The sequence below is a fragment of the Arvicola amphibius genome, chromosome 7 (assembly GCF_903992535.2).
Source record: "Arvicola amphibius chromosome 7, mArvAmp1.2, whole genome shotgun sequence".
Taxonomy (NCBI): Eukaryota; Metazoa; Chordata; class Mammalia; order Rodentia; family Cricetidae; genus Arvicola; species Arvicola amphibius.
The window spans coordinates 24,071,201-24,096,988 of record NC_052053.1 but is presented as its reverse complement, the minus strand read 5'-3'; the positions used below and the strand labels follow the sequence as shown (position 1 = coordinate 24,096,988).

The following is a 25,788-nucleotide window of genomic DNA, read 5'->3' as shown; positions in this document are numbered from 1 at the left end:
CCTCAGAGAGAGAAGCCAGACGCAATGAAGCGCCAGCCCAAGATGGATGTACGCTAGAAACTTCCCGGTAAGGCACCACTTTGTGGTGCTACACAGATTATTAGATATGGGTTAATCAAGATGAGTAAGAGGCAGAAAATAATGGGCCAGGCAGTGTTTAAAAGAATACAGTTTCTGTGTAATTATTTTGGGGCATAAGCTAGTCAGGAGGCTGAAAGCAGGGCGGTGGGAATGCAGCCCACAGCTAATCACTACAGAAGAACCCTGATGGCTCTTTGGCTTGGAGAGGGAGGGAGTTGGGGTATGGGTGGAAGAGAGGGGAGGGAAGCGGGAGGAGGAGGGGAGGAGATGGAAATTTTTTATAAAAAAATAAAATAAAATAAATAAAAAAATTAAAAAAATAAAAAAAACAATCGTGAATAATAAAGGAACTCTGGGAGGTATCGCCATCCCTGAGCTCAAGCTGAACTAGAAAGCTATAGTATTAAAAAAAAAAAAAACAGCATGGTATTGGTGCAGAAACAGATATGTTGATCAATAGAACAGAACTGAAGGCCCAGACATAAATCCACAAACCTATGGACACCTCAAGTTTCGATTTTTAAAAGAGCCAGAAATGCAGACTGGAAAAAAAAGACCACCTCTTCAACAAATGGTGCTGATCACACTGGATGGCTGCATGTGGAAGAATGCAAACAGATCTATACTTAGGACCCTGGACAAAACTGAACTCCAAATGAGTTGAAAAGAGTGGCTCTCAATTCTCTTCATGTTACAATCCTTTAATACAATTCCTCATGTTGTGGTGACCACACAACTGTAAAAAAATTTTTGCTACTTCATAACTGTAATTTTGTTACTGTTATGAATCATAATATTAATATCTGTATTTTGCAATGGTGTTAGTTACCCCTGTGAAAGGGTCATTCGATGAAGGCGTAAGTCACAAACAATCCCACACCAGCTTGGAATTATGATTAATAGAATGGTTATTTATTTAAAGGAAAAAACTTACAGATCACGGTCCCAGCCAACAGCCCTCTGCGCGATCAGGAAGGGAGCCTAGTCGCTGGAAGCAGAGCTGGAAGCCAGAGCACGAGTGGAGGGAAGTGGCCGCATTTTTAAAAAGAGAGACCATGACCCAATAGGCTGGTATCTCAGCGGCTATTAGCTGAAGGAGCGGAAGGAGCTCCCACAACAATTCAATGTGTGTGTGTGTGTGTGTATGTACATACATTCATGTGCATCCCTCTGTGTGTGTGTGTGTGTGTGTGTGTGCAGGTGATCCAAATGAAATTGCCAAATAATGAAGGGGATATAGTGCCGCAACTAGACATCTTGTCACCAAATGGAGTTTCCAGTACAGGAATGGGTTACATCTAACTGAGTTGTTGGCCAAAGGAGTCCCATAATTCCCCTTTCTCCCTGAGTTAATGCTCACTTACTGCTTTCATGTCATATATTGTGTACTTCTGTGAAAATATCCCTATGTAACCCAGTGCCATGTACAAGAAGATACACCAGTGAAAATGAAACGGAACAAAACAAAAACAAAATAAAATCAGATCACAGGCCAAGAGAGAGCAGCAGTATAGAACCCCTACCTTTTCTGTCATTCTGCTAGGCCATGGGATCCATAAACTTGTGCTGTAAAGAGCCAAATAATAAACACTTTGGGCCTGTGGGCTGTAATATTTCTGGGACATTAATTAAAATCAATCATTATAACACATAAAAGGAGCTAGAGACAAATGATTAAGCTTGGATCTGCTCCCATAGAACTTGAGTTATAACACAGCAATCTCAATTTCATATTAAAAAAATTCTTCAGTCATTCAAAAATCTTAAAACCATTCTTAGCCTGCAAGTATTACAAAAGTTTGGCAAAGAACAGGATACAGCCCAACCAGAGAGCAAGGGAAACACAGTTGACTGCAGCGAAGGATTGCGGCGCATGGATGGGGTGATGGATCTGAGCAGCCCTGTGCTCTTAAGCCACTGAAGAGACAGCAGGAATTGCATCCTGGATCCCTAAGCTTGAGGAAGCTCGTGAACTGTTCTATAGAGAGAGGCTGGCTCCCAGTCTGCCATTCGTGTGGTTGACAGGACGTGTGACATACACAATAACCAGAGCATTGGTCTGTGAGCCCAACAACCACTCAGATCAGAGAAGCCACCGTACCCACTGTCTGTACGTGGTACCTTTACTTGGACAGGGCAAGCTAATACTTAGGCCTCTATATAAGAAAATTGACTTGTTTTTACATATAAAATTGTCTCATTAAAATAAATGTAAATTCCATGCTGATACAAATTGCCTAATACATTTTACTTGCAATAATCCACTTCCTGTAATAATGCTTCTCCACGCTCCCAAGCCATAAGGTATGTGAAGCATCATGATGGGCTGCTTTGGTCAGGGATGGCTTTCCTCCTGAACTTTCTCCATGATAAACAGCAAATGAACGGATACATACTTCAAGTAAGCAATTCTCATAGAAGAAAGACCTTAAAGAGATGGGGATGGATACAGGGGAGGGAGTGCAAGCACCCTCCACATTTAAATGGTTTCCATGGAAAGAAGGCTCAAATTTCTTTTATTTGCTATCAGGTACTAGAAGGATCATTAATGTATTAAACTACTGGAGACAGACTTGGGCTTATTACCACAAAGGAGAAGGAACTCTATCCCTGTGCTCGAAAACCCAGCATGCTCACCATGAAAGATGTGCGCGTGCCTAGGAGGGATGAACATGAACTGGAGAGGAAATAGAGGGAAGTGAAACATGAAACATGAAAACCATTGACTTCTGAGAGCTAGAACCCCTCATGCTTCAACCTAAGTATTTGGATATGGCATTCTTTGTCAAGAGTAAACGGCAAACACAAATGACCAACGAGAAAGGCAACTTCTTATTCCTCCAGTTCAACCAGAGTGTAGACCAGTGTGCTTCACCCAACAGCCACAAGCCAGGCTCAGCGGTTGGCTCCAGTGGCATAACCCCATTATATGGTTCTTCCTGAACAACTATGTATTGAGAATGGGCTCCCTATGCCATGCCAGATAGCAAAGCATGGGGACAAAGACGGATGCAAATCCACTCTCACGGAATTTATTGGACTTAAAAGTTTAACAAGTAATTTTAAAAATTGTGTTAAGAGTGCACAGGTCAAGGACACTGTGGTTATGTTTAAAGATGATCACAAATTCTTTGCTCTTCTACCTTTTGAAAGTTTGGCTCAAAATCCCTTTCCCTTACCTTTGAATGGGCTTTTTAACTACATTGCCAGTGTATAAAGTCTCACTATGAGGTTTCAAAGGCTGTGTCATGAAAGCCACAGGTTCTACCTTCCCTCGTGGAAAATGAACCATGGAACCCTGAGGCATCATGAAGAAAGCCCAGCTTCCCTGAGGTTAACTTGCTTTGAAGAAACCATACATCATGGGAGGGGATATACATTACTCAAGGTGACAATTCCTGGCTGTGTCAGTGATCTGTAATCCACCATGAGAAAATACCTGAGATAATCAACTTTAAAGGAACTACAGATTTATTCTGCTTTACAGCTCTTGGGGCTTCAGTCTGACCCAGTTGCTTTAAGTCTGGGGTGAAGCAGAACATCATGACAGGGACAATGTGGTAGATAAGAAACACACACACACACACACACACACACACACACACACACACACACACGGGGGGTGGTGGGAAGACTGAAATTAGAGAAGTTGATGTCTTCTTCTATGGAATGACCCAATTACATCACCTCCTTCTGTTAGCCACCATCTGAGAAGTTCCATCATCCCCCAACAGTGCATGAGCTGGGGAACAAGTCTTTTGGGGAAAACTCTAAGAAGCAAACTCTAACACCAGTTCTTACTAACAACCCAATTAAAAGAAACCAGCGGATCATTTACTCAGTCCGGTCACTGAACTTTCTCCCAGCCATTCACATCTTTCCAAGGTGAAATGTCAAACAATATAGAACAGACAGGCATCCTTTCCATGCCTAGTTTAAATATATGACCTGCTGAATCTGTGAGCATAGAACATCATTATTGTTTTTGCTAGGGAGTAAAATGGTGACTTGATTTTTTATTTTTAAATTTTTTATTGATTTTTTTTATTGACCGCTACATTTTTCTCTGCTTTCCTCCCTTTCTCTCCCCTCCCTTTCAACCCTCTCCCATGGTCCCCATGCTCCCAATTTACTCAGGAGATCTTTGTCTTTTTATACTTCCCATGTAGAGTAGATCCATGTATGTCTCTTTTAGGGTCTTCATTGTTGTCTAGTTTCTCTGGGATTGTGATTTGTAGGCTAGTTTTTTTTTTGCTTTATGTTTAAAAGCCACTTATGAGTGAGTACATATGATAATCGTCTTTCTGGGTCTGGGATACCTCACTCAAAATGATGTTTTCTAGCTCAATCCAATTGCCTACAAATTTCAAGATGTTATTTTTTTCTGCTGTGTAGTACTCCATTGTGTAAATGTACCACATTTTCCTTATCTATTCTTTGGTCGAGGGCCATGTAGGTTGTTTCCAGGTTCTGGCTATGACAAACGATGTTGCTATGAACATAGTTGAGCACATGGCATGGTTGGGCATCCTTTGGATATATACCCAAAAGTGGTATTACTGGGTCTTGAGGAAGGTTGTTTCCTAATTTTCTGAGAAATCGCCACACTGATATCCAAAGGGGCTGTACTAGCAATGCAGGAGTGTTCCCTTTACCCCACAAGCTCTCAAGCATAAGTTGTCAGTGTTTTTGATCTTGGCCATTATTACAGTTGTAAAATGAAATCTCAGAGTTGTTTTGATTTGCACTTCTCTGAGGACTAAGGATGTTGAGCATTTCCTTAAGTGTCTTTCATCCATTTTAGATTCCTCTGTTGAGAATTCTCTATTTAGATCTGTACTCCATTTTTATTGGATTATTTGTTTCATGATGACCAATTTCTTGAGTTCTTTGTATATTTTGAAGATCAGAACTCTGATGTGGAGTTGGTGAAGATCTTTTCATCAACTGTAGGCTGTCATTTTATCTTGTTGACCATGTCCTCTGCTTTACAGAAGTTTTTCAGTTTCAGGAGGTCCCATTTATTAATTGTTTCTCTCAGTGTCTGTGCTACTGGGGTTATATTTAGGAAGTAACCTCTTGTACCAATGTGTTCAAGTGTACTTCCCACTTTCTCTTCTATGAGGTTCAGTGTGGCTGAATTTTTGTTGAGGTCTTTGATCCATTTGGACTTGAGTTTTGTGCATGGTGATAGATATGGATCTATTTTAATTCTTCTACATGTTGATATCCAGTTATGCCAGCACCATTTGTTGAATATGCTTTCTTTTTTCCATTTGATACTTTTTGCTTCTTTGTCAAAAATCAGGTGTTCAAAGGCATGTGGATTAATATACAGGTCTTCAATTCAGTTCCATTAGTCCTCTTGTCTGTTTTGATGCTAATACCAGGCTGTTTTCAGAACTGTAGCTCTGTAGTAGAGTTTAAAGTCAGGGATTGTGATGCTTCCAGAAGTTCTTTTATTGCCCAGGATTGTTTTGGCTATCCTGGGATTTTTGCTTTTCCATATGAAGTTGAATACTGTTCTTTCGAGGTTTGTGAAGAATTTTGCTGGGATTTTAATGGGCACTACAATCAATCTGTGGAGATAAGATTGCCATTTTTAGTACGTTAATTCTACCTACCCAAGAACATGGGAGGTCTTTCCACTTTCTGGTGTCTTCCTCAATTTATTTCTTCAAAGATTTCAAGTTCTTGTCATACAAGTCTTCTATTTGTTTGGTTAGAGTTACTCCAAGATATTTTATGCTATTTGTGGCTATTGTGAGGGTGATGTTTCTCTGATTTCTTTCTCAGTCCATTTATTATCTGTGTAAAAGAGGGCTACTGACTTTTTGAGTTAATCTTGTATCCTGCTACATTACTGAAAGTGTTTATGAGTAGTAGAAGTTCCTTGGTAGAATTTTTGGGGTTGCTTATGTAAACTACCATATCTTCAGCAAATAGTGAGAGTTTGACTTCTTTTCTGATACGTACCCCTTTGATCTCCTTTTGTTGTCTTATCACCCTAGCTAGGACCTCAAGAACTATATTGAATAGATATGGAGAGAGTGGACAACCTTGTCTTGTTCCTGATTTCAGTGGGATCGCTGCGAGTTTCTCCCCATTTAGTTTGATCTTAGCTGTTGGCTTGCCTTTATTATATTTAGGTATGTTCCTTGTATCCCTGTTCTCTCCATGACCTTTATCATAAATGGATGTTGTATTTTGTCAAAAGCTTTTTCAGCATCTAATGAGATGATCATGAGGTTTTTATTTTTCAGTTTGTTTATATGGTGGATTACCTTGACAGTTTTTTGTATGTTGAATTATCCCTGCATCTCTGGAATGAAGCTGACTTGATCATGGTGGATGATGGTTCTGATGTGTTCTTGGATTCTGTTTGCCAGTATTTTATTGAGCATTTTGCATCAATGTTCATGAGTAATATTGGTCTGTAATTTTTTTTCTTAGTAATGTCTTTATGTTGTTTGGGTATCAGGGTAATTGTAGCCTCATAAAAAGAGTTTGGCAATGTTCCTTTTGTTTCTATTGTGTGGAACAATTTCAGGAATACTGGTATTAGTTCTTTGAAAATCTTGTAGAATTCTGAGCTGAAACCATCTGGTTCTGGACTTTTTTGGCAGGGAGACTTTTGTTGACTGTTTCTATTTCTTTAGCAGTTATAGGTCTGTTTGATTTGCTTATCTGGTTGTGATTTAATTTTGGTAAGTGATATTTATCCAGAAAGTTGTCCATTTCCTTTAAGTTTTCCAATTTTGTGGAGTACAAGTTTTTGAAATATGACCTGATGATTCTCTGGATTTCTTCCACATCTGTTGTTATGTCTGCCTTTTCATTTCTGATTTTGTTAATTTGGATAATCTCTCTCTGCCTTTTGGTTAATTTGGATAAAGGTTTGTCTATTTTGTTGATTTTTCTCAAAGAACCAACTCTTTGTCTCATTGATTCTTTGTATTGTTTTCTTTTCTATTTTTTGACTTCAGCTCTCACTTTATTTCCTGCCATCTATTTCTCTTGGGTGAGTTTGCTTTTTTTTCTAAAGTTTTTCAAATGTTCTGTTAATTCACTAGTTTGGGATTTTTCCAGCTTCTTTATGTAGGCATTTAGTGCTACAAACGTTCTTCTTAACATCTTAACATTGCTTTCATTGTGGCCCATAAATTTGGGTATATTGTGTGGTCATTTTCATTGAATTTTAGGAAGTCTTTAATTTCTCCCTTTATTTCTTTCTTATTCCATTGATGATTCAGGTGAACATTGTTTAATTTCCATGTGTCTGTGGGATTTCTGGAATTAGTGTTGCTGTTGAATTCTAGTTTTAAGCCATCCTGATGGATAAGATACATGGGATTATTATGTGATATATATATATATTATATATATATTATATATTTTCATTTTCAACTCTTGCTGAGATTTTTTCTTCTTCTTGACTTTTTAATTTGACCCACTCATCATTTAGTAATGTCATTTAATCTTCACGAGTGCCTTATCTAGGGTTTCTGTTGCTGCAGTAAAACACCATTACCAAAAAAGCAAGTTGGGGAGGAAAGGGTTTATTCAGCTTATACTTCCCTGTCACAGTTTATCATCAAAGGAAATCAGGACAGGAACTCAAGCAGGACTGAAACCTGGAGGCAGGAGTTGATGCAGAGGGGAGGGAGGAGTGCTCCTTATCTTGCTTGTTCCCTCCAATTTGCTCAACTGATTTCTTATAAGCCCGGGGCCCTCTACAGAGATGGCACCAACCACAATGGGCTCAGTGCTCCCCCATCAGTCACTAACTAAGAAAATGCTCCACCTGTAGGCTTGTCTATAGCCGATCTTATGGAGGCGTTTTCATAATTGAGGTTCCCTCCTCTCAGATGACTTTAGCTTGTATCAAGTTAACACAAACCTATCCAGCACAATGATGTAATTAATAGAGATTCTTTTGTGGTTGATTCCAAACTATATTGCCTTGTGGTCAGATAGGATACATGGAGTTACTTCAAACTTTCCATATTTGTTTAGCTAGGTTTTGTGTCCTAGGATGTATTTTTCTCTCATGTTTAATACTGTGGGGGCACTGCAGGGCACAGGTCCTTTTGCTTCAGGGGAGGGCCAGCAAAGTATCTCTCCATATTGGTGTTAACATTGAGTGAGAGAAAGAAAATGCAGTTTCAAAATAAGCACCGTACAAAGAGAAACTTTCAGTTATCTGTATCACAAACTATGGACCAAGGCAAAGTGTTTTTGCTGGTGGTGTCCCACCCTGAGCTAAGGAGCTATTGACATTTATTGGGAGAGTTAGGTTTTATTTAATAATGTGGAGCATGGCATATGAACCACACTCCAGGGTGGAATCCTGCTGTGGGCAATGGTCTTTTATCCTGTTACTTGTATTATTTTTAATAAAACACTGACTGGCCAATAGCCAGGCAGGAAGTATAGGCAGGGCAATGAGAACAGGAGAATTCTGAGAGGAGGAAACAGTCTGCAATCATCACTCAGATGCTGAGGAAGCAAGATGAGAATGCCTTGCTGATGAAGGTACCAAGCCACATGGCTAACATAGACAGGAATTGGCTAATTTAAGATGAAAGAGTTAATTAATAAGAAGCCTGAGCTACTAGGCCAACCAGTTTATAATTAATGTAGACCTCTGGGAATGTCTTTGGGACTGAATGGCTGCAGAACTGGGCTAGACAGAAACCTCAGTCAACAGAATCCATGCTCAGAAGTAGTTGGTTAATACAAACTGGACTTGTTGGGTTGGGGGTATGGTAGGGTGAACATGAAGTTGAGTGGGCACAGGTGAATGGGGTAAAGGTGTGGGAGGAGTTGAAAAAGAGTAATGATTATCAAAATTCATCATATGAAATCTTCAAAGAATTAATAAAAACATTTTTAGTGTTTTGAGCTAGAAATGCGGGTGCATGGTTGTGTACCTAGCACATCAGAGGCTGAGGCAGGAGGACAGAAAGTTTGAGGCCAGCACGAATTATGCAACACAACTCTGTCTCAAATTTGTTGTTGTTGCTTCTAGGCAAAAGGACTTAGGATAAACGACTCTCCAAAAGACGATAGCACATAGACGTCCTCTCTGAAATGAGAATATCTGTGGAAATATCATGGGTGTGTCCAGATGAAGCAAAAACAATGGCTGTTAAGGAAATGTAGTGGTGTTCATTTTATATTAAGACACATCATAAAGCATTCCTGAATATTACCTATCCTCTACCAAACACACACCAAGTAATATTCCACCTTATGGCCTGAACAAGTTACCGTAAAGACAGATCAGCTTGTCATGCAATAGAAACCCAGTTGTCTTTTCAATGGATATGATTTCTAAAGTCCTAGGTCAAAGTTGTAAACAATAAAGTAAGAACAGCCTGAATGGCTAAACAAAAGACACTCTCAGTGTCTAAAAGGGACCATGGGTGAGCAGCTGGACTTGCATATTTTACAAAATAAATCCTGGCCTCCGACCTTTAGAATGACCCTCAGCTGTGCCATCTTTCCCAGCTGGTGCTCAGTCTGCATGCTGGCCCTAGCTTGCTTGATTTCCCCATTAGAATGGCTATGCTTGCTTTTGTTCATTAATGTCTTAGTTTTCATGTTTCACTTCCCTCTATTTCTCTCCAGTTCATGTTTATCCATCCTAGGCACACGCACATCTCTCGCGGTGAGTGTGCTGGGTTTTAGAGCACACGGATAGAGTTCCTTTTCCTTTTCTTATTTCTGTTGCAACTCACAGGGTCCATAGTAGAGGTGTAGACAAAATTCATTAAGACTTCAGAAACCCTACATTTGTGGAAAATGTCCTCCATAGTCTGGGGCATTTAAATGCTTGGTCCCCAGTTGGTGGCACTGTTTGGGAAGGCTTAGGATCTGTGACTTTGCTGGAAGAAGTATATCACTACAAGCTGGACTTCAAACATTTTAAAGACTTGCTTCCTTTCTAATGTGTTCTCTCTGTTTCTTTGGCTTCAAGATGTAAGCCCCCAACGTCTCCTGCTCCAGTCCTCAAGCCTGTTGCCTGTGGCCTGTTTGCTGCCTTTGCTCCACTTCAGAGACTCTAGCCCTCTGGAACCATAAGTCCAAATAAACCCTTCCAAAAGTTGCCTTGGTCAGGGTGTTTTATTGCAGCAATAAAAAAGTAACTAATACATCCTCCAAGGGTTCTTCTTAGTACTAGTGTCAAAATCCTTCTCTCTGAATTATTGATTTGGGGCTGGGGAGCTAGCTCAGTGACTAAAATGCTTGCTTTGCAAGTGTGAGGATTTGAGTTCCATTCCCAGAATCCATGTCGGGCACAGTGCTGTGTACTTGCCATCCGGTGTTGAAAAGGCAGAGACAGGCAGATCCCTGGAGCTCACTGGCCAGCTAGCCTAGTGTCCTGGAAAGCTCCAGGAAGTAAGACCCTGTCTCAAAACAGGCAGGAAAAAAAATGCATAGAATTCCTGACAACAGTAAAGGACAATAACAATGAGGTTATCCTCTGGCCTCTACACAAATACACATACACACACACAAAGAAAAACATGTTATTGGTTTAGTTGATTTGGGGGTGTCAGGAGCCTTGGGACCTTCGGGTGTCCCCAGGGGTCCCCGGGTGATTCTAATGCTGCAAACAGAAGAACTACTGATCTGCTGACATTAGCCCCAACTGGTGAAGGTCTCAGAACCTCACTGTCCACTTGTTGTCCTACTCAGCTTCAGTTTCTGTTCATGCAATGACATCAAGAGGAGCTGTTTTGCTAAGTGAACCTGCATCTGGATATTCTTATAGTTACCTTACAGGTAAAAAATTAATACATAAAACTCCTGCAAAGAAAGTAAGATGAGAGAGGCTGCTTATTTATAAAAGCATAAGAACCAGCAATGAAAATAAATAAACAAAAGGTTGAAATTACATTTATCAGGAAGATTGCTCGGTGGGTAAAAATATCTGCCAGCAAATCTAAAAACCAAAGCTCATGTTCCAGGATTCATGTGTTAGAAAGAGAGAACCAACTCCCACTACCTGTCCTCTGACTTCCACACATGTGTGCATGCATGCACACATACGGACACACAGAAAATAAATCTAATTTAAAATTACATGTATTGCCATAAAAAGTAATTAAAAAGTATTAAGAAAGGAAATCATCTAATAGCTATAAGAGAAAGGGACTCAAGAAATGTTAGGGGGTTGTCTTAGGACCCCCACTGATGTGACAGAACACCGTAGCCAACAATGTAGAGAGGAAAGGGTTTGTTTGGCTTACACTTCCACATTTCAGTCCATTGCTGAAGGAAGTCAGGAAAGAAACTCAAACTCGGTGGGAACCTGGGGGCAGGAGCTGATGCAGAGGCCATAGAAGGGTGCTGCTTATTGGCTTGCTCCTCATTGCTTCCTCAGCCTGCTCTCTTTAGAACCTAGGACCACCAGGACAGGGATGATACCACTCACAATGGTCTGGGCCCTTGCCCATCAATTACTAATGAATAAAATGCCTTACAGGCTTAACTGCAGTCTGATCTTATGGAGACATGTTCTTAATTGAGTTCTCTCCTCTCAGATGACTTCAGCCTGTGTCAAGTTGAAAACTAGTCAACATAGGGGTTGAGTTTTTTTTATATTTATGTGTGTGTGTGTGTGTGTGTGTGTGTGTGATGGCATGTGCCCTACAGCATGTGCATGAAAGTCAAAGAACAATTGGTGGGAGACAGTTCCCTCCTTCTACCATGTGGGATGTGGGGACTGAACTCGGGATGTTAGGCAAGTGCCTATAACTGCTGAGCCAGCCACAGATTGAAGATTTTATTAAACATCTACAAGATTCATAATAAGGAACAGAAGCCCTTTTGTATGGAAGAACAGTCTAATTTTTGTTTATGTTGCAATTATTAATAACAAGAGGAAGTGATGATGCTAAAGAAATGTAACAAATGAGGTGTAATTGCTGAGTATGCTCAGGTCCTCCCCCTCCTCCTCCCCCTCCCCTCCCCCTCCTCTTCCCCCTCCTCCTCCTCCTCCCCCTCCTCCCTATTCAACACAGAGACTCCACAGTGAAGTTCTGAAGACGGAATAAACAAAACAACAAAACCAGAAGTAACAGAGGGCCACTGAAGCCACAAAAAGCCGCACACCGAGGCGACGTTGGTTATGATAGTGGCCAACCCAGGTTACTTAGGAAGGATGTGGGAAGAGTACATTCAGAACCACATGGAAAATGAGATAGGACCACCCCATGAAAAAGAAGCTGGAAGGAGCTCCCACAAGCAGGTGGGAGAGATAATTTGAGAGAAAGCTAGGAAAGCCAAATAGCAAGGACCAATATTAGCTAAAAAAAAGGGTCTGGAAAGTGGAGCTATACCAGTGGCCATGTCAGAGGAGCAGCAGGTGGCAACTGACTTCAGGGAAACAGCCCACGGGGAAGCTAAGCTCTGATGGGTGAATCTAGGATAGGCAAGGCCTGGAGAATCTCGGCCCCCGGGACGTCTCTTGCTACTGATGTGCCTTTGCAAGTTTACCGCTGCCATTTTTCTCTGTTATCCAGCATGGTGTGAATGGGCGTGGGGAAATCCCCACTGCCCTTAATGTCATCCTGAAAATATCCTGTTCTACTGGGTATTTTTACCTGTGTATTATTATGAAGATGATTTTCTCCTAAGGAATACTGTTTAATTGAAGCAAAGACTGTATACTATAATAGTGTCAGTTTAAAAAGGATTTTGATGATTGAGGGGTTTTAATAAATACAGTGAGGGATTATGATAGAGATTAGCTTAGTAAGAAAATTAATATAGGTTAAAAATAGGATGAAATATTGCCCATGCCCCTGATAAAAACAGGGGCTACAGAGGATAGAGAAATAAACCAAGGGAGTATCACACAGTTAGAACACATGAATTTCTATCCAGGAGCCATAGAGATTGTGGCTTAGGTTAATGATGAAGAGAAGCAGTTGAGCCCCAGAAGCCCTGCTAGCTCAAGTTCTTTTCATCTAAAGGTTGGGAGATGTGCTTACAGGTTTCTGTCTGCATCATAGCTGAAACAAAGCTTTAAATATGACTGAAGGTTAGGCTATGATATTTGCTAATGGCTTTGAGGTTAAAAAAAAAAGAAAACAATCTAAAGTTTAGGAAGGCACATGATTGAGTGGGGGACTCGTTAGGCCAGGGAACAAAAACAATGCAGCTCAATTATTATTAGCTGATGTGACTTTCATGCTAGCATTGGCTGGTGATCAAAGACGATGATTAAATCCTTGCACCCATGTCTGCCCTCAGTTTCCTGATATGAAGAACTGACGATTTAACGCAGAGCTAACTGATTGTTTCTCATACATAAAAGTTTATGTTTGTGATGTTTTTTAAAGAATCCTTATAAGATTGCCTTTCGAAATAATCAAATGATTGCCCCTTTCTTTGTAACCACAAAATGCAGCCTGCCAGTAAAAGAACTGGCCGAGAAAAATACTTTGCTTGCTCACACTCTGCTAATCTACAACAACTTGCTTGCACATGAATATGTGTGGGTTCTTGGAAAAACTTGTTTTTCAGCTATAATACATAAATCATGTAAGGGATATGGAAACCATGCTGTTTTTTTTACTTGTATTTATTGTAAGCATTCACTTGAAATAATAGAATGTAACCACATTGTAATTTTTATATTGCTTGAAATATTTTGGTTAGGTATATAAGCTGTAAGAGAAAAAAATAAAGTTAGTTAGAAGGGAAATAGCAAGAATGGGAGAAGGAAAACAGCAGAAAAGATGTAGAAGGAAAGCTAGGAGGAAGACATCAAGACAGACAGAAGGAGCACATCTAAATAGAGATAAGAAATAAAGAACTGAGACAGAAGATGATAAAAATGACCTTAAGTGTGAGTGTATGTGTGTGTGTGTATTCTTTTCCTTCTTTGCTTGCTCCAGAGAATTAAGTTTTACTCCCTCGGATAGAAAAGTCAAAGGTCTGCTGACCCTGTAGGCTCGGCCTCAAGCCCTGAGCTGCTAGAAGCTGGTTATCATGGCAGGAATAGAGTTGAAGAAATTAGACAATATGAGGAATGAGCATTTTGTAAAAACTAAAAACAGAAGTGGTAGTGGCACATGCCTTTAATTCCAGTACTAGGGAGGCAGAGGCAGGCAGATCTCTGTGAGTTTGAAGCCTGGTCTACAGAGTGAGTTCCAGGGCAGCCAGGACTGACCCACAAAGAAGCCCTGTCTCAAAAAATAATAAATAAATAAATGGAAATATTTACATTCATGGCTATGCTGAAGATTCCTGTTTCTATTCCCTACAAAATGAAAGGCATTCTCTATTTAACATGTTTGAATTGATATTTTACTTTGACATTGCACTGGATTGTCTTTGTGTTTTTGAGGGTATTGTGACTGGCATCATTTCCTTGATTTCTCTCTCAGTGTATTTGCCACTGGGATATAGAAAGGCAATTGACTTCAGTATGTTAGCTTTGTGCAATGGCACTCTGATTAAGTATTAGTCAGTCCTATGACTTTTTTTGGCAGAGTTTTTAGGGTCTCCTATGTGTAGAACTACTGTCTCCAAATAGGGGCCCTCTGCTTCTTTCCCCATTGGGTCCCTGTAATTTTCTTCTTTTGTCTTATTTTTCTAGCTAAGACTTTGAACATTACATTGAACAGAGGTGGAGATAGTGGACAGCCCTGCCTTGGTCCTGATTTGAATAGGATTGCTTCAAGATTTTCTCCAAATAGCATGATACTTGTCATAACCTGTGGGTTTGTTGTACACAGCCTTTGTTATGTTGAGGTATGTTCTCTTCAAGCCTACTGTCTCTAGGACATTTATCATAAAGGGATGTTGAAATTTGTCAAGATGTCCTTTGGGCATCTATAGAGATGATCATATAATTTTTGGCTTTAAGTCCCTGTAGATGATGTATTACATTTATTGAACTATGTATAGTGAACCATTCCTACATCTCTGAGATAGAGTCAACTTGATCTTGTTGAAGGAGATGTTTAATGTTTGTGTGTAAATTCAGTTTTCCAATGTTTATTGAGATTATTTTAACCTGTGTTCATCAGGAAAGTGGTCCATAGTTTTCGTTTGTTGTTTTGTTTTTATCTGAATTGAGTATAAAGGTGATACTGGCTTCTTAAAAGGATTTGAAAGTAGCAGTTGTGGCTGTTTAAACAGGTGGTTAAATTCTGTTGTGAACCCGTCTGGACCTGGACTTTTTAGCTGGAATATTTTTCTTTAAAAGTACAGCTTCAGTTTCCTTGTTTATAGCAGATTTGGTAAATTATTGGTCTCATCTTTGTTTAAATTTGTGTGTTAGTGGCATCTAGAAATTCATGTTTCTTTTAGGTTTTCCAACTTAGTGGAAAATGGGTTTTAAAATATGCCCTCATGGATAAATATGATTGGCACTTATTGGCTATCTCCCTGTTCATTTCTAATTTTATTAATTTGGATCTTCTTTCTCTTCTGGTTACTTTAGATAAGGATTTATCAACCATTTATTTTTTTCAAAGTACCAACTCTTTCACTGATTGCTTTTATGTTGTTGCTATATTTTTGTTTTTGTTTTGTTTTTTTTGAGACAGGGTCTCACTATGTAACCCTGGCTGTCTTGGAACTCACTCTGTAGAGTGGCTGGCCTTGAACTCAGAGATCCACCTGCCTCTGTCTCCCTAGGGCTGGGATTAAAGACGTGCACCATCAGCGCTTGACTTGTTTCATTGATTCCTAAAGCTTCTATTTCACATCCATTTCTGCCCTGGTGTTTGTTAATTTTATGTCTACTGCTTTGCAACTTGGTTTGTTTAGGTTTTCCCACACACTTCTGGTGCTCCACCAGTATCTGAGTTCTTTTAGAACTTTGGCTGTGAGCTCCCACAGCTATGAAAGCTTTTATTGTGTCTCAGAACATTTTTTGTATGTTATCTTTTCATTTATTCTGAGATTTTAAAAATTTCCTTTGTCATGTATTCAAGGACCTGTTTATCAGTCGACAGTGTGCTGATTAGAGACTCCATGAGTCTGTATTTTTTTATTTAACATCCAGAGCTTTTTTTTTTTTTTTAACAGTAAGATCCAGGGTTAGTTTTTGTAGCCGCGGCTGACCCTTCTGCCTCTGGCACGTTCAAACTTCCGGCCCTTGGAGCGGACATAGAGTTTGGTGTGGCTGTGTGGGGCTCTTGGGGCCTTGCCAAAATGCCGGTACACCTCTCAGCCCTTCTGAGGTCCAAACAGGAGCACAGTGTCATGGTCCTTGGGAGACTCCAAAGCCATCTGGTCGAAGGTGAGGATCTTACCCCTAAGCCTTGCGGATGCGACTTTGGGCCTGGCTGCTCACCCGCAGTGCACACACCTTCAGTTTGGGCACTTCGAGAATCCTCACATCATCTGTGACTGTCCCCACAACCACAGCCGTCATGTTTTCTAGGCCAGGAAGCTTCATCTTTCTCGGTAGATGTCCTGGCTCTTGGGTTCCTTGTGCTGAAACTTTCGGTCTTTGTTGTGGCGGATGTCAACATCCATGATGGCGCCTCCTGCTCGGCCAGGTCTGGAAAGGAGTCTGTGTATTTTCACGAGACTGGGCAGTTTCTTTTGCTAAGGATCTTCAGCTGTGTGGCCAGATGTAATTCATAGACTTACTTCATTTTCCTAACTTTGATGAGATTTGCCTTTGCGATCCACTGTGCAGTCTATTTTAGAGAAATTTCCATGGGTTTTAATAATGGAAAGTCTGTCGTGTTTTGGTCGAATATTGTGTAGACTTCTATGAGATGCATTTGGTCAAAGACATCATTTAACTCTGATGTTTCTCTGTTTATTGTTTGGATGATCTGTCTATTGGTGAAAGTGGAGGACTCAAATCACCTACTGTTGGTGTTTTGGGTTTGGTTTAATGTCCAGTAGTATTTATTTTATGAATATCGGTGCACCTGAGTTTGGTATGTATACGTTTAGAATTGTAATGTCCACATGGGGAACTGTTCCCTTTACGGGAATCAAGTGTCCCTTGGCAGTAATTTGAATGTAATTGAGTCCCATAATTTCACTGGGAGGAGCACTGTTAAGAGGTGTGGCTTTGTTGGACTGGACATGGCCTTGTTGGAGGAAGTGTTGTGGCAGTGGACGTTGAGGTTTCCTGTGCTCAGGATACTGCCCAGTGTGTCAGTTGACTTCCTGCTGCCTGCAAGATGTAGGACTCTCAGCTACTCCGCCAGCACCACATCTGCCTGCTCCCTGCCGTGATGATAATGGACTGAACTTCTGAAAGTGTAAGTCCCCTCAATAAGATGTTCCCCTTATAAGAGCTGCCATGGTCATGGCGTCTTTTCATAGCAATAGAAAACCCTACCTGAGGCACCTCTTTATCTCTTCTAATTAGTCTAGGCTTGAAGTCTGTTTTGTCAATCACTCGGATGGAGATCCCTGCCATGGCACTGTTTACTTACAACACTCTTCCCCATCTTCTCACGTCAAGGTAGTGTTTAGCCTTGAAGGTGAGGCATATTTTTAAGAGAACAACAAAAAGGAGGGCTCTCTTTCCTAATTCAGTAAGCTAGCCTGTGTCATTGCATGGCAGAATTGAGGCCATTAATATTCAAAGTTATTGTTGAGAGATCTGTATTAATTGCTGTCATTTCTATTTGGGGTCTGTTGTTTGCTTTGCTGTACTTTTCAGGGCAGCTATCTTGATATCATTTCTTTTCTTCCCTAAAGCCTCTTATATTTGACCATCTTTCTTTTCAGTCTGAGGTTTTGTTTCTAGTCTTCTTCACTGTAGGGTTGACTTAGTGGTCAGAAGTTTCTTTAGCCTGTTTATCGTGGAAAGTTGTTCTTTCTCCTTCTCTTCTGACATATAGTTTCACAAGGTAAAATACTATGGGATGGCCTCTGTGGTCTTTCAGAATTTGAAGCACATTGCTCCAAGTTTTCAAACCTTCTGGCTTTTACTTAAAGTTTCCATTGAGAAAGAAACGGTTATCCGGTTGGGCCCACCTTTACATATGACTTAGCCCTCTCTTCTAGAGCTCCCAATACCCTTTCACTGCCTTGAGCGTTTAGGGTTTTATCTATAACATTGCATGAAGAGTTGCTTTCTGTTCTGTCTACTTGGCATTCTCCATGCCTCTTGTACCTGGATGAGCATCTCTTTTCCTAGATTTGGGGAATTTTCTTCTATGAGTTTTTTGAAAACATTTATTTTGTAGGCCGTTCACCTGGGTTTCTTCTCCTCTTTTAATGCCTATAAATTCGTAGCATTGATATTTTCACTGCGTAGTCTATATAAAACTTTTAAAAAATGTGTCATCTTCTTTCATTGAATGGTCTAATTCTTTACCTTGTCTTCAGGTCCTATCTCCTCACATTCCTACTTTGCACATGATGCATTCTGTTGATAAGGCTTTCCCCTGATATTTTCACTCATTTTTTTTATTATACTTGTTGACGTTTTCATTTCCAGCTGCATTTCACTTTGGGTTTCTTTTAGCATTTCTGTCTCTCTCTTGAATTATATTTTCATATCCTGAATTTCCCTCCTTATTTCATTCAGCTGCTTTTTGTGTTTTGTTTCCTTGGGCTTTAATCAGGATATTCTTCCTGCCCTCTTTAAGTTCATTCAGGCATTTACACATGCTCAATCTCTTTGATTATGTTCATAATTGTTCTTTTGAATTCTGTGTCCTATGTTTTGTCTAAGTTGTTCTCACAGCCATCATAGAACTGGTGATCAGGGAGAATGTAGGGTCTTGGTTTTTGTTTGTTTTTTTCATTGCTTGTCTTTTTGTGATAACTTGGGTATCTAGAGTTAAGCTGTTGGCTGTGACTTTTGACAAGTGTTTCTAGTTCACCTGTTTTTGATTTGTGTCTGCTGTCACCTTGATTTGGTTGCTTTTTGGATCAGCTAGGAGATGTTTGAAACTCAGGCTGCGACCATTCTGTGCTGATTCACAGATGGGGTCTCTGGGTTGACTCTAGCTCAGTTAGAAGAAAGCATAGCTTCTGAGAGTCTGGATTTCCCAATAGTATGGATGATGTGCTGGACAGCAGAGTAGGTGAGTACTCCCTCTGCAGGGTGAGCAGACACTGGCTACAGGTCCTTGGATGGTACAGGCAAAGGATACAGATCTGGCATAGGTTTTCAGATGGTATGGATGAGATACTATAGGGCAGGGTAGGTAAGGGCTCCCTCTGCAGGGTGAGCAGACACTGGCTACAGGTCCTTGGATGGCGAGCTTAGAATGCCAGAGAGAAAATGATTTGGCTTCCACCTGCAAAGTAAGAGGCAGATTCCCGCAAAGAAGGTTGAGCGAGTCCTGGGGTAGTGAGGACAGGGCACCCTGAGGAGAGAGTGAGGGTTCTACCTCAAAAGTGAGTGTCATGAGTCCTGCAAAGTAGGAGAGGAATCCTGGGAAATGGAGGACTTGGGGGTATTCCATGGGGGAGCAGGGCTCTTCCTAGCTACTGGGTGGTGGGGAGTCCCAGGTTTGTGGTATCTGAATGAAAAGAGCCAAGAGGAGCAGGGGTCTTGCCAGATGCAAGGGCAGCTGGGAAAGTCTCAGAAAGACAAGGAGCTTGGAGTGTCCAAGAAAGTACCTGAGGTACTTTATATATAAATTAAACACTTAGAAAATATTAACTTCACACATTGATTTTTCCTGGAAACATTTCCTAGCAGCCTTTCCACTGATGAAAGAGCAATGTCTAACAGTTTCCAGATTCTGCTCCTTAGTGAACCTGGCTGGGATGGTGGGGCTGGGGGGGGAAAAGTGCAGGAATGGAAAACCTAACAGCACAGACTCATTCCTCAATGCTCTAGAATAAGCTGAGTCCAGAGAGGCCCTGCATTTGGCATGCGCCATGCCCTACATGACACAAGAGCAGGTGAGTTGTCCAGAGAACATGGAAAAGCATGTATTTCTCATAGTTCTAAAAAGGTCTTATTAGGAGCACAAGCCAGTTTCTTCAAATACTAGGAGCTAGCAGGTTCTGGAAGGATAAAGAATTAAGAGGGGACTATCAGGAACATGGGTGATGTCCATGTATGGACTGTGGTAATAGAGGTGACGTTAAGGATAAGACCGGTTATGTCACCAGCAGATTCCTTGGCCCCCCACCAGAGATAATAGACACAAAGGGCATCAGGGCAAGGGCAGTGAAGACCCAGAAAGATGCAGGAGGATGGGCAAACAAAAGCAAGCTTCGAAGTAAGTACCTAGCGGAATACCAGTTCTCTAAAGCGGGCAGTCTGCCGGCAGCTGCAACCCAGCTCTCCTCCTCCAGGAGACTGCCGAGTTTGACTGCACACGTCATTTTATGATCCAATGGCCATCACTGATGACAGCGGCTATTCTGCAGCTGAGGGTGACTGGTTTGAATTTAAGTACACTCAAAGTATAAAATGCAGTCCAGATGTTAAGTACTTCAGATGAGGAAAGGGCTGTAAAATACCTCATTAATGATTTTTTTATATCGGTGATATGTTGAAACTATAATGTTTGGGGGTAGTTATTGAATTAAGCAGATTATTAAAAATCAATTCCACATGTTGCTTTTCATATTTTTAAGTGGATGCCAGAATGTTATGGTTCCATCGCTGTTTTTGCACCCTGGAAAGGGACTGGACACTGAGGTAATTAAGAGAGTCAGTCATCCTATCCAAAGCTCCATCACCAACAGATACTGTGGTTTGTATCCTTCCAAAAGATAGCATCTGAAATGGCATTGTTCTGCAAGGAGAGATTGAGATACTTTTTAAATACATGCGTGTGTGCACGCCTGCCCAAGGATACAGATGTGTGCACACCATGGTGCGCCCATGGACACCAGAGGGAAGCCTTGAATATTGCTCCTCTCCTCTGCCCTTGTTTAGACAGGGTCTTTGCTCACTGCTTATTCCAGGCAGAGTGGGCTGTGAGCTTTCACAGAGTCTCCTGCCTCTAGCTTCTTTTTTGCACATTCATTGATTCTTTGTGGATTTCACACATTCTCACTTCTCTCCCTTCCCTCGCATCTACCACCTTCTCTGCCCTTACAACCTCCCTCCTAAACAAAACAGAATCTAAAAGAAAAAACAAAATCCAAGCAAAATAAAGAAACAAAACAAAGAAGAAAGAGAATGAGGAGGAGGAGAAGATGAAGAGGAAGAGGAGGGAGGGGAGGAAAGAAGAATCTTATCATGGACACCGTAGTGTGCACACAGTTTACCCTTTAGTCCGTTCATCTTTATTTGCAAGTGTTTATTACCACAAGTTACTGGTCTGGCTCAAGGCCTCTGGTTTCTGCTGTACCACTGATAATGGGCTGCCACTGGGGCTCCTCTTGGACATCCTGTTGTTGTTCTGTTGTTAGAGATCCTGCTGTTTTGGATCTGTGGGTTCATCCCCTGCACATCCCCAACAGTTAATAGATTTGGTGGACGATAGCTTAAACCAACTCATCCCTGTTTCTGGGCCTGGTGATGGGCTGGCTGGTCAGATGGCTAGCTTTGCCTCATGGTCACTGCTGGGATGACCCCTCTGGCACTGCCTCGGCCAGCTCACCCACTGCGGAAGGCAGCAAGGAGCAGGGCCAGATCTCCTGCTCTCAAGCCCTCAGATCCAGGTCCTTCTTGCTTATATTGTCAGGGTCAGCTGTACTCTTTCAACCAGCGAGGCACAGGGTCCTCTCTCTGGATTGCTGTAGGGAACATGCTGGGAAGGTGGGATGTCAGTTCTCCTGCTCTCATGCCCTCAGGGCTGGCTCATCAGCGACCCTGACAACAGGGTCAGTTCTAGTGTCCAGTCTCTATCTTGGCCACTGGCTTTGTATATAACGGTCTGGCTTTAAAGAGGGTTCCAGAGATCTCACCTCGGGTGTCCATACTCATGCAAGCTGACAGTCCACTCACCGAGCCTCCCAGCCCTGGAGGTAGCTTTAATGGAAAAGTTTCCTTTTTTCTTTGCTACCCTATATCTGGGGGCCTAATGAAGAAACTGGGGTCAGTTATTGAGAAATCGAGGAACCCCTAGTCTTCAAATGGGGAGGATACAGTGAGTGAGCTCTGTTAGGAGCTGATATCGTATTACATATAAATTTTGAGCAATGATTTTATTTTTTTTATTTTATTTTATTTTATTTTTTTGGTTTTTCGAGACAGGGTTTCTCTGCAGCTTTAGAGCCTGGAGCTAGCTCTTGTAGACCAGGCTGGTCTCGAACTCACAGAGATCCGCCTGCCTCTGCCTCCCGAGTGCTGGGATTAAAGGCGTGCGCCACCACCGCCCGGCTCTTGAGCAATGATTTTAAAAATAACACTTAATATTTATCTGTTCTCAACAGGAAAATATATGGCTCTGAAAAACAGAAGGTAGAATCAAAGTAAAATAATCTTCAACAATAAAAAAAAGAAATCGATGATACACAGATGAACCTCAAAAACATTATGCCAGAAGAGAACACAGATGCATCCCATTTGTCTAACATGTCTAGGACAGGCAAATTCACTGTGGCAGAAAGAGATTAGTGGTTGGTGGCTCGTGGCTGGAAGTGGGATAGACACCAAGACAAGTGAGCAGGCGAGAGCTCTAGATGTGACAGAAATCAGTGACAAGCTAGCTGTCACCGTGGTGGCACAACTCTATAAACTTACTGAAAGACCGCCGAGGCAAATACTTGGAACAGGGGCCTTTTGTGATACATAAACTTTTCTTTGGTTTAATGTTTTTAAAAATATAGCTGGGTTTAGTAGCTTCCGAGAAAGTGCCAGAATTTTGCACCTTTTTATGAAAGTACAAAAGTATCCTAACAGCTACTGATTTATTGTTAGGGCAGTAAAAAATAAGACAAAAGCCACTCAGAAATAAGATAGTGAAAAAGGTCATTTCAGAATGTTGGCCAAAGATACAGATGGAAGATTACAGGCAAAAAACATGGGGTGTAAAATAAGTTTTAAAAAAATAACCAAGGGCAAAAACAAAACAAAATAAAACAAGCAAATGTAAAACCCAAACAACAAAAACCAAATAAACAAAACCTCTTAGCCCCCTGCAGAAGATCAAGCCAACAAGACCAGTCAACAGTCTAGTGGGTACAGAAAGAGAGAGAGAGAGAGAGAGAGAGAGAGAGAGAGAGAGAGAGAGAGAGAATAAACAGGACATATTGGAGAATGGGGACTGAGAGGAGAGAGATGGGTTGGGCATGATTAAGACAGATTGTATAGATGAAGTTGTCTAAGATGAATAACAGAAACTAGAACAGCAACAAAACAACAGCAACCATTCTCAGGGTGAGGTTTCTTTCTCCGACTTCATCTTCAATGACATGAGTTCCCAAAGTTAATTAATTTCAATACTTCATAAACATCCCAGCCTTTATACCTCTGCACTCCCCGTGGCTGCTATCTGAAGGCAGACATTTTCTCTCACCTAACAGGAACTTGAAATTACCTTCTTGGTCACAAGTGTCTACCTCAATGAAGAGAATTTCTAAACTTTCACTGGAAAAAAAAATCTATGAGAACCTGAGAGAAAAAAAAGAACCAGAAAGCTATTTTGGCAGCATATTTTTAGATTGGAGATTAGATTTTGTGTATATATCAAACAGCTTTCCTTAACATTATTTTAGTGCAAAAAGTCTACAGATTATGTAAGAGAAAACGGACATAAGAGTAGCTATTTTTGAGAATACTGGTCCTGCTAGACAGCCTAAGAGAGTGACTGAACCGCATGGTGCCCATGCGGAAGCATAAACAGATCAGCTTTTATTTGATCTAATTAAGAGTCCATAAGGATATAAAAGCATAATTATAAATGTGATATATAATAAAGTGGCGTAGCCAATCAAAGGGTAAGAATGAATCATTATCAACTGGTTCTGAGATAATCATCATTCACGAATATAAATCCCCGATGGCTACATGGGTAGTTTTCAGAAGAGGCATGAACAGCACTTTCTCTGTCTTAAAAGCACAGGCAGAATTTTGTTTTGAGGATAACCATGGATCATTTGAAGGTTGCTCCGGATCTTGCTTGTGTGCGCCATGGTTCAGGAGCAAAACCTTTTTTTTCTTTTTTTTTAATTGACAAATAATCACTAATTCTTTTAAAATTTATTTATATATTAATTTTATGTGCACTTGTGTTTTGTCTGCATGTATGTCTATGTGAGTGTGTCGGGTCATGGAGTTACAGACAGTTAGTTGTGAACTACCATGTGGGTGCTGGTTTTTGAACCCAGGCCCTCCAGAAGAAAAGTCAGGGCTCTTAACCTCTGAGCCATCTCTCTAGCCCCGAGCAGAACCTTTTCTAGTTTTTCCTTCTGCAGCAGGGGCTGACTACACATCACTGCCAGACCGGGGTACCTTTTCTAATTGCTCCAATGATATCATTTGCTAGCAGCAACAAAACATAGCTAAGTTAACAATCTTCAGTTTGACAAACACGTTTTGCTTTCTTCCAGATAGTTGCGTTGAACATGTCTGCCGCAAATTCACATGTGCATGCCTTCATTTCCAGTGGCTTTGGGAAAGGGTGAAGCCTTTCACCAGGGCATGAGTGTCCTTACAGGAGGAACTTGTCCCTCCTAGTCAATGCAGTGAGCCTCCATCAGAGGCTGCTTTCTAAATGCCAGGGAAGGATTCCTCATCAGAACCCTGGCCCATGTTGGGTTTGTAGCCTCCAGAACTAAGAAAATAAATCTCAGATTTCAAAACCTCCCAGTGAACACATTTTTTATGACAGCTCTAGCTGAATAATACAATGGTACTATATTTGGCAGTATACTGAAGGATGTTTGGTTTTTCTTACACTTGTATTTTTGTCTGGGTATATATAGATAATATATATGTACTCTGTTAAACAGCTGGTAATAGCAATGAATTCCAGATAAGACAGTGCATGAGGACAGGCATTAAGGAACAGCTTGCATTAATATAAATGGTTTCATTTCTATAAGAATGGCTTTATTACTACATATTTTAAAAATATTTTAAAATCTAAATATTTTGACAAAACTCCATTAAAAGCGTCTTGTCATAAGAAAAAAATCAGTTCGTGAAAAATCACTTTTATTAAACGTTCTTACTATGGTCCCAGCAGTGAGTGACATTCAGTATAGATCTGATACTTGTAATCTTTTGAAGTAGATACTATTTATGCATTCATTATACAAATGTCAAACTAAATGACAGAGACCCTAACTATAAAAGATAAAGCAAGGCTCTCATGGTAACACCCCAGTTCTGGAGTCTTCTCTCTTGTGCTCAAGAACATGATCAAAATGGGGTATTTAGAACATAGAAGGCTAGTGGAAACACTGACAAAATAATTTGAATAAAATGAAATGTGGATGTCATTGTTATGTCAAGCCACATGAAACCGTCAACACGCCGCTATCTTTAACTGCAAAATTAAAGTTTCATATTATTCAACCACCAATTTCTTGGTGAATGTGCTAGTCTCGTGAGCCTTCATCTTCCATATTCAATTATGAAGTAATCGAGCAGAACTATCAAACTCTCGAGGAGACATCTGCATACCATGGTGGGAAATCTGGATGCTAATATTTAGGTCTTTTTCTTATGTGAAGAAAGTGCCTTAGGTGAAAATATTAAACATGATTTTTATTGTATTATACCAATAAAGAAAAAATGTTTACCTATCTACCAAATTTCTTAGTGCCAGAACAGTTACAGATGAATCTAGGTTCTGGTCATTGTCAAAAGTGAAAGCTTTTTACATGCTAGACTAC

General features: G+C 40.7%; 1 protein-coding gene and 1 pseudogene across 1 annotated transcript in view; both read right to left on the bottom strand.

The window, feature by feature from the left end:
• The window catches only part of Ccdc148 (coiled-coil domain containing 148), a 162,615-nt gene that overhangs the window by 38,853 nt on the left and 97,974 nt on the right, over window positions 1-25,788 (bottom strand). The gene's annotated exons all lie outside the window — the stretch shown is intronic.
• LOC119819096 lies at window positions 16,150-16,590 on the bottom strand (annotated as a pseudogene).